This window comes from Notolepis coatsorum, assembly GCF_963971535.1.
Source record: "Notolepis coatsorum genome assembly, chromosome: 4".
Lineage (NCBI taxonomy): Eukaryota > Metazoa > Chordata > Actinopteri > Aulopiformes > Paralepididae > Notolepis > Notolepis coatsorum.
Window position 1 is genome coordinate 104,068,051 of NC_140168.1, and position 8,865 is coordinate 104,076,915.

Below are 8,865 nucleotides of genomic sequence, written 5' to 3' on the forward strand. Positions count from 1 at the left end.
GAGAGAGAGAGAGAGAGAGAGAGAGAGAGACAGACAGACAGAGAGAGAGAGAGCAGGAGAGAAAGAGATAGAAAGAAGAGAGAGAAATTGAGAAAAAGCGAGATAGAAAGAGAGAGATGAGAGAGAGAAAAGAGAGCGACAAAAAGAGAGATACATCACTTACCTTTTCAGTGTGGTCTTGTAGTTCTATGGAGGTAAAGACAGATCAAGTTAAACACTACACTGTAAAAACTGAGCGTTGTCTGGTCACTTCAAGTTTCAAGTTTCTTTAATAGTTGTCATACAGAAGTACAGAATACTTTCATACAAAATGCTTCTTACTGTTATGCTCCAGAGACTGTGCTAGACAAGATAGTATCAAATAACATAGTATAGCATGTAATTTAGAAGAAGAAAATGAGGTCACAGTGTTCGGTATAGACATATGTACAATGTTCTGAGTTACCATATAATATACAATACTATGCAGTGTACTAATGTACAGTACTATATAGTGCAAAGCAGAAATGGGATGAGGTACAATTTAGGTACAATTTACAGTAAGGTGTACGAGTTGTAGTGCAATCCTTCATCAATACATATAAAGTGTGGGGAGTGGGTGCTACAGTGTGTTTGTTTAAAGTGGGTGTGTGCTATAAAGTGTGTGGAGTGGGTGCTACAGTGTGTTTGTTTAAAGTGAGTGTGTGCGTGTGGATGTGTGTGCTACGTGCGTTTGGTGGTTGTTGTTGTGTAGTGTTCATTGTTCGTTTAGCAGCCTGATGGCCTGGGGATAGAAGCTTCTTCTGAGTCTTTCTGTGCTCGCCTTGAGACTCTGGTATCGCTTGCCTGACCGCAGCAGTTCAAAGAGGCAGTTGTTCGGGTGACTGGAGTCTTTAATGATTCTCTTAGCCTTGCCCTTGCAACGCTTGTTGTAAATGTTCTGGAGGGTGGGGAGCCCCCTCCAATTGTGCGTTCGGCTGAACGTGTCACTCTTTGTAGTCTGCTTCGGTCGTGTGCAGTGCTATTCCCAAACCAGGAGGTGATGTTGCCGGTCAAGATGCTCTCTATTGTACATGAGTAGAAGTTCTTAAGGATCTTCTGACTGACTTGGAACTTCCTTAGGCGCCTGAGGAAGTAGAGGCGTTGTCGTGCCTTCTTCACAACACTGTCAATGTGTGTGGTCCATGTCAAGTCCTCGGATATGTAGGCTCCGAGGTACTTAAAGCTGTTGACTCTCTCAACCGGTGCCCCGTCGATGCTGAGGGGGCTGTAGTCCTTGACCCCCGACCTCCTGAAGTCCACAATCATCTCCTTTGTTTTGCTGACGTTCAGGGAGAGGCTGTTTTCCTGGCACCATCCCGCCAGGACCTTGACCTCTTCCAGGTAGGCCCTCTCGTCGTTGGCAGAGATCAGGCCCACCACCACTGTGTCGTCAGCAAATTTGATGATTGTATTGCTACTCCGCTGAGCCACACAGTCGTGTGTGTACAGGGAGTAGAGGAGGGGACTCAGAACACAGCCCTGGGGGGCCCCTATGTTGAGGGTGATGGATGAGGAGGTGCAGTTGCCTGCTCTCACCACCTGGGGTCTGCCAGTCAGGAAGTCCAAGACCCACTGGCAGAGGTCATAGTTCAAGCCCAGGTCCCTGAGCTTGGCTATGAGTATGGAGGGGACTATGGTATTGAATGCCGAGCTGTAGTTGATGAATAGCATTCTCACATAGTTCCCCTGCCTCTTGTCCAGGTGTGATGCTGCTGTGTGCAGCACATGGGCTATGGCGTCCTCCGTGGACCTGTTGGGGCGGTATGCAAATTGCAGGGGGTCCATGTTGATGGGGAGGGAGGAGCAGATGTAGCCCTTTACTAGCTTCTCAAAGCACTTCATGGCTATGGAGGTGAGAGCTACAGGGCGGTAGTCGTTGAGGCAAGCAGGCTTGGATTTTTTGGGTACAGGGATAATAGTGGACTTCTTCAGGCAGGTGGGGATGACAGCCTGTTCTAAGGACAGGTTAAATATGTCAGTGAATACTGGGGCCAGTTGGTCGGCACAGACTTTTAGGACGCGGCCGGGGATGCCGTCCGGACCTGCTGCCTTCCTGATATTCACTTTTTTAAAGGTCCGCCTCACCTCATGCTCTGTTACCCTGAACACTGCGCCTCCATCAGCAGCCGACCCCCCCCCCCCCCCCATTGCCGTGGCTTGTGAGCTGGTGTTGTTATTACCAGCATCAAACCTCGCATAGAAGGTATTGAGGTCATTTGCTAAGGAGATGTCACTGTTCAGTTTGAGGGAGGCGCCTTTGTAGTCTGTCATCGTTTTGAGCCCCTGCCACATAGCTCTAGAGTCAGCTTGTTCAAACTGGAGTTCAATTTTATCCCTGTAGCGCCGTTTGGCCTCTGTCACTGTCCTCCTTACGTTGTATCGCGCCACCTTGTGGTCATTCATGTTGCCTGCCACTAGGCCGTCGTTGTATGCTTTGGTGCGCTCTCTCAGAGCTTCACGGACGGATTTGTCTAGCCAGGGTTTTTGATTTGGGTAAACTCTCATTTTGGTAGTGGGGATTGTTTCTTCCACCAAAGTACAAACATAGTCCACCACTGTCTCCGTGTAGACATTAATGTTATCTGTGTCGCGGAACACATTCCAGTCTGTGCAGTCAAACGCAGACTGGAGCGTCTCCTCTGACGTCAAATCCCATTTCTGCACCTCTCGCGAGACTACAGGAGTACTTTTGATTCTCTGTTTGTACATTGGTGAAAGAAAGATGGACGCGTGATCTGATTTACCAAAGCCACTATCAGAATGAGCCTTGTAGCCACCTTTAAATTGCGTGTAACAGTGATCTAGGATGTTACCGCCTCTGGTGTTGCAAGTCACATGCTGATAGAAGTCAGGTAATACCTTTCTCAGATTGGCGCTATTGAAATCACCCAGCACTAAAATGGCGGCGTTAACGTTCGCCGCTTGTATTCTATTTACCTCGTCGTGGAGTCTGGAGAGCGCGACGTTGTTACTGGCTTGCGGTGGAATATACACTCCTACAAGGATGATCGCCGTTAACTCCCTCGGGAGGAAGAAAGGACGACACTTGATGGTTATATATTCCAGGTCTGGGCAGCAGTGGTTGGATAATTCCTTCACGTTAGTTGGATCGCTCCAATTGTTGTTAAACATGAAGGCAATACCTCCTCCACGTTGTTTACCGGACTCTGCTGTACGATCCTTGCGGTGGATAAAGAAGTGTTCGGCTGGTTGGATTGCGTGGTCTGGAACGTCCGGCGTGAGCCACGTTTCGGTGAAGCAGAGAACGTTGCAGTCTCTGACGTCTCTTTGGTATTGAATCCTTGCTCGGATGTCATCCAGTTTATTGTCAATTGATTGTACATTGGCTAGCAATATACTGGGCAATGGCGTTCGGTGGCGTCTGGATCTCAGCCTGTTACGGATCCCAGCTCTCTTCCCACGCCGTCTGGTTCCTTTGTTCCTGGGATCAAGGAACAAAGGATCTGGTCCCATTCTCTCCCATTCTCTTGCGGTTCGGAAAGCTGGTCCAGTGAGTAATCCAATCGGTAAGTTTCCCGTAATCCGATGTCTATAAGTGACTGACGGTCATACACATTAAATGCACCTACTGTTGGTACAGACAAAACTCTTAAAACTATAAATATTAACAAAAGTAAGCACAGTCTCGACGGAGCGAACAGAAAGGCAGCCGGTCGTTGCAGCGCCATTCTCTCACTTTTAAACTATCAGCTAATTGTATTCAACTAAAACTGTGTAAAATGCAATTCATAAATGGTTCAAATGCATTGAATTCAGCTCAATTCTATTTCAAACGGCACATAGTCTTTTTTATTATGTATAGGTTACTAATACTTATTTAATAAATATGAATGAACCCCAATCCCAGTTTTTACAGTGTACTAAACATCCTCAGCATCATTCCCTATAAACTGAAGAGAGACCAGTCCTGACCTGCAGGAAGGAGACGTGTTCAGCGTTCAGCTCCCGCTCTATGGCTCTGATTGTGTCTGAAAGGGTTGACATCTCTCTGTCAAGCCCCTCAATCTTCTCCTTCATCGTCTGGCTCTTCTGCTCCTCTTCCTCCTTCAGTGCAGCTACCCTGGCCCCCTTTTCCTCGTGGAGAAACTGGAGAAGCTTCTTAAACTCCTCCTCAATCTGCTTCTCTGTGTGCATGGCCTGGACCTGGAGATTATAAAATAAGATAAGTTATTCCTTTTTTTTTTTAACAAATGTTTTTTATTTTCCCTTTTTTAACACAAAACTAGACAAACAATACATTAATAGTAAAAATCTATGATAAATCACAGGACAATGACCGACATAATAATAACAATAATGACAGTCCAGTAATTAAATCAAAATAAATGTAGATTGAAAGACATAAAGATAAGATATTCCTTTATTGATCCCCTTGGGGAAATTCAGGCATCATAGCAGCATGGGGGATGGGGGGGGGGGCAATGGCATAATTTTGTTTTCAATGGTGGAGGGGACACATTTGTGGGGCGTGGTCAGTGGCTGTAAGGTTGTAGATTTTTTTTTTATCAGTTGTGCAAGTCAATTTTGGTGAGTTGTTTCTATATACAATTCACTTATGACAAGTCATAACGCCGCACGAGTCTCGGAACGTGAGAGAGAGAGAGAGAGAGAGAGAGAGAGAGAGAGAGAGAGAGAGAGAGAGAGAGAGAGAGAGAGAGAGAGAGAGAGAGAGAGAGAGAGAGAGAGAGAGAGAGAGAGAGAGAGAGAGATAGAGAGAAATCGTGCTATTTATTATCTACAATGTATAAAACAATAGCCTAGAGGCTTTTAAATACAACGAGGTCATAGACAGATATTTCACAGAGACCAAGCAATGCTGTTGCATTTCATGGCAATCACACAGACCATCGTTCAGTTTCACACCAAACTTTCAGGGGAGGGGTGCTCTGTATTTGAGCACACCTGACGACATGGCTGTTGTTGTTATGCAAAGACAGCTGTGCTCGGTACTTAGCGCGTGCACACAAACATGCGACTCGTCCCTCGCCGGGTGCTCACCTTGTCTTTGCATGACAATGGCTCAGGTCGTCAGAGACATGAGCTCAGAGATGGAACAAGCAGCCGTTTTCCGTGCGGTCCAAGTGCCGCGTCGCGTCTCCGTTTATTATCGTGTAACATTGTTTTGGACGGTAAAAAAGTGCAGGGGACAATAACTGCCTTCTGAAAACATGTAGGGGACATATCCCCTGTGTCCCCCCCCATAACTACGCCCCTGGAGGGGGGGGGGGGTACAGGTAGTAAAAACAACACAAGCAGTGTAAACAAATAAGTTTAAGGAAATAAGTCAATATAATTTACTATCTAACTAACTATACAGTGTTCACAGTGTCACATAAGGTGCAGTATGCATAAGGTAGTGTTATAATTGACTATCTAACGAAATGAAATATACAGTAGGGGGGTTAAAAATCATGTCTCTCCCACAATGGACTACAAATGTACAATAGGTCACTTATTTTTACTGTGTGCAGGTTGAGTGCAGCTACAACCTTACAGTAAATCATTTATCATTAATACAGCATATTTGTACCTTTACGTGTTCTGCTGTGCAGACGCATGTTTGTTTGATTTCTTTAAAGGCCTGTAGCTTGTCACGTAAGTTCTTCAGTGGAGCCTGGAGCTGCTTCTGCAATGGAATTCATTCATTCATTCATTAATTCATTAATTCATTCATTCATTCATTCATTCATGATGTATTTCACTTGAAAGATGCAAGTCTCCCCCTGAGGACTCTTTGCTGCAGCACCGGTTTCAACACACGGACTGGAGTACGTTTGCCACCCAGGCCACCCTGGACTCCCACACTGACATGGACTCCCACACTGACATGGACTCCCACACTGACAATGACTCTCACACTGACATTGACTCCCACACTGACATGGACTCCCACACTGACATGGACTCCCACACTGACATGGACTCCCACACTGACATTGACTCCCACACTGACATTGACTCCAACACTGACATCGACTCCCACACTGACATTGACTCTCACACCTCCTACGTTGTGGACAAAAATAAATCAACTCCAACATCAGTGTCTGAATCTAATCCCATCTAATTGTTCAAATTGTCTAATGTTTCTGTATTCATTAACAACGTGACAACAATGTTTACTCTGTGTATTTATTGAGTATAATTAAAGATTGAATAAATTAATATAATAATGATTTTGCCATACCTTGTGATCCTCCGAAGCTTCCTCTATGGGGCAGCAGTTGTGGCTCTTGTGTTTTCTGGAGGACTGACACACCAGACAGATGGGCTGGTGGTCATCCAGACAGAAGAGCTTGAGTTCTTCTCTGTGCAGACTGCAGAGCACCTCAGGACCTGCTGGAGCTCCCTGGCTTCTCTCCCTGAAGGCCTCACACAGGTTCTTCAAAGCCAAGTTACGAGGAGGATCTAACATTGAAGAGACTTTCCTACAAAGTGGACAGTTCTTGTCTTCTCTGTCTCTCCAGTATTGTTGCAGACAGGCTTTACAGAAGCTGTGGCCACACGACAAGATGAGAGGATCTGTGTAGATGTCATGGCACACGGAACAAGACACATCCTCTTCACAATGAGACGATGCCATTTTGTCACTCAGTAACACTCCCTCCTCTGGAAATCTCCCTGAAGTTTACTTTAACTTTTGTTATAAACTTACTTAGATTCAGTCAGCAGCTGGTTGAAGTCACTGTTTGATCAGTAGTTATGAGGGCCGACGTTCCACTCTACTGGTTAAAGTTGCTTACTTGTGAGTAGTACGTTCGTTGATAAAGACAAATAATGTCCACAGCCGCTCCAGTGTAAAACAAAGATATCCAAATGGTTTATTTCTCTTCCACAGCGAAGTCTTTCTTTACAGAAGCGTTCCCAAAGCTATTTTCCTAAATATTCATGTTACTACAAGGTAAGAAAAAAATGTATTTTCCCAGTCTCCAAATCACCGCAGACTCTGGAAAGCCGATGAAAATCTATGCCTATGTCTATCGGTTCAGTGCTGCTCAGCACGGTTTCAAGATGCACATAACAGTAGATACCAAACGTTCTAGAAGGTTCGGTCATGACATCATACAATGACATCACCAATGTTCTAGAACGTTCTATTATGACAAATAAGACGGTTCAATGACTTTATCTAAATCCAATCAACATTCCTAATGCCGTTTCAATGTAAGGATATAAAAATAAACATATAAACATTCATATATAATACCATAACCTAAATATATAGCTTTGGCTCCTCTACACTAGTCCTTCCTGTGTTTGTCTAAAGCTAGTCCTACTCCTTCAGTACGAGCTGTGGGTTTTATCTGGAGCAGGCGGGTGTCAGTCGATGAGGAGTGTAGAAACACTGATGTTTATCACCTGTATATCAAAGGTTATAATCCTAGTTATGTCATTACTGGCAAAGCGTCTTGCTTCGCCTATTGGACTATGCTCGTGCCTGTGGGCGTTCGTTGAAAGGACTTTTCATGCACCTACCATTCACCTAGCCATGCCCACCTCTCTAGTATATAACCAGGTGAAGTGGCCACGCCCACCTCTCTAGTATATAACCAGGTGAAGTGGCCACACCCACCTCTCTAGTATATAACATGGTGAAGTGGCCACGCCCACCTCTCTAGTATATAACATGGTGAAGTGGCCACGCCCACCACTCTAGTATATAACATGGTGAAGTGGCCACGCCCACCTCTCTAGTATATAACATGGTGAAGTGGCCACGCCCACCTCTCTAGTATATAACATGGTGAAGTGGCCACGCCCACCTCTCTAGTATATAACATGGTGAAGTGGCCACGCCCACCTCTCTAGTATATAACATGGTGAAGTGGCCACGCCCACCTCTCTTGTATATAACCACACAGTACATTTCGCAAGGTAAATTTTACTCAAACTGAGTACATTTTACAAATGTGAGTAAAACTTACTCTGCGAAATATACTGTGCAGGTGAAGTGGCCACGCCCACCTCTCTAGTATATAACCAGGTGAAGTGACCTCACCTCTCTAGTATATAACCAGGTGTAGTGACCTCACCTCTCTAGTATATAACCAGGTGAAGTGACCTCACCTCTCTATTATATAACCAGGTGTAGTGACCTCACCTCTCTAGTATATAACCAGGTGTAGTGACCTCACCTCTCTAGTATATAACCAGGTGTAGTGACCTCACCTCTCTAGTATATAACCAGGTGTAGTTACCTCACCTCTCTAGTATATAACCAGGTGAATTGACCTCACCTCTCTAGTATATAACCAGGTGTAGTGACCTCACCTCTCTAGTATATAACCAGGTGAAGTGACCTCACCTCTCTAGTATATAACCAGGTGAAGTGACCTCACCTCTCTAGTATATAACCAGGTGAAGTGACCTCACCTCTCTAGTATATAACCAGGTGTAGTGACCTCACCTCTCTAGTATATAACCAGGTGAAGAGACCTCACCTCTCTAGTATATAACCAGGTGAAGTGACCTCACCTCTCTAGTATATAACCAGGTGAAGTGACCTCACCTCTCTAGTATATAACCAGGTATAGTGACCTCACCTCTCTAGTATATAACCAGGTGTAGTGACCTCACCTCTCTAGTATATAACCAGGTGTAGTGACCTCACCTCTCTAGTATATAACCAGGTGTAGTGACCTCACCTCTATAGTATATAACCAGGTTTAGTGACCTCACCTCTCTAGTATATAACCAGGTGTAGTGACCTCACCTCTCTAGTATATAACCAGGTATAGTGACCTCACCTCTCTAGTATATAACCAGGTGTAGTGACCTCACCTCTCTAGTATATAACCAGGTGTAGTGACCTCACCTCTCTAG

At 45.1% G+C, this 8,865-nt stretch overlaps 1 pseudogene across 1 annotated transcript in view; it reads right to left on the minus strand.

Annotated features, from left to right (window-relative positions):
* The window catches only part of LOC311226632 (E3 ubiquitin-protein ligase TRIM35-like), a 67,975-nt pseudogene extending 61,350 nt beyond the window's left edge, over window positions 1–6,625 (minus strand). The window contains exons 1-3 of the transcript in view: window positions 6,230–6,625; window positions 3,955–4,185; window positions 164–186 (exon numbers count right to left, since the gene is read on the minus strand). The product of the transcript in view is annotated as an E3 ubiquitin-protein ligase TRIM35-like (transcript). The remainder of the gene's footprint in view (window positions 1–163; window positions 187–3,954; window positions 4,186–6,229) is intronic.
* Window positions 6,626–8,865: the final 2,240 nt, after the last annotated feature.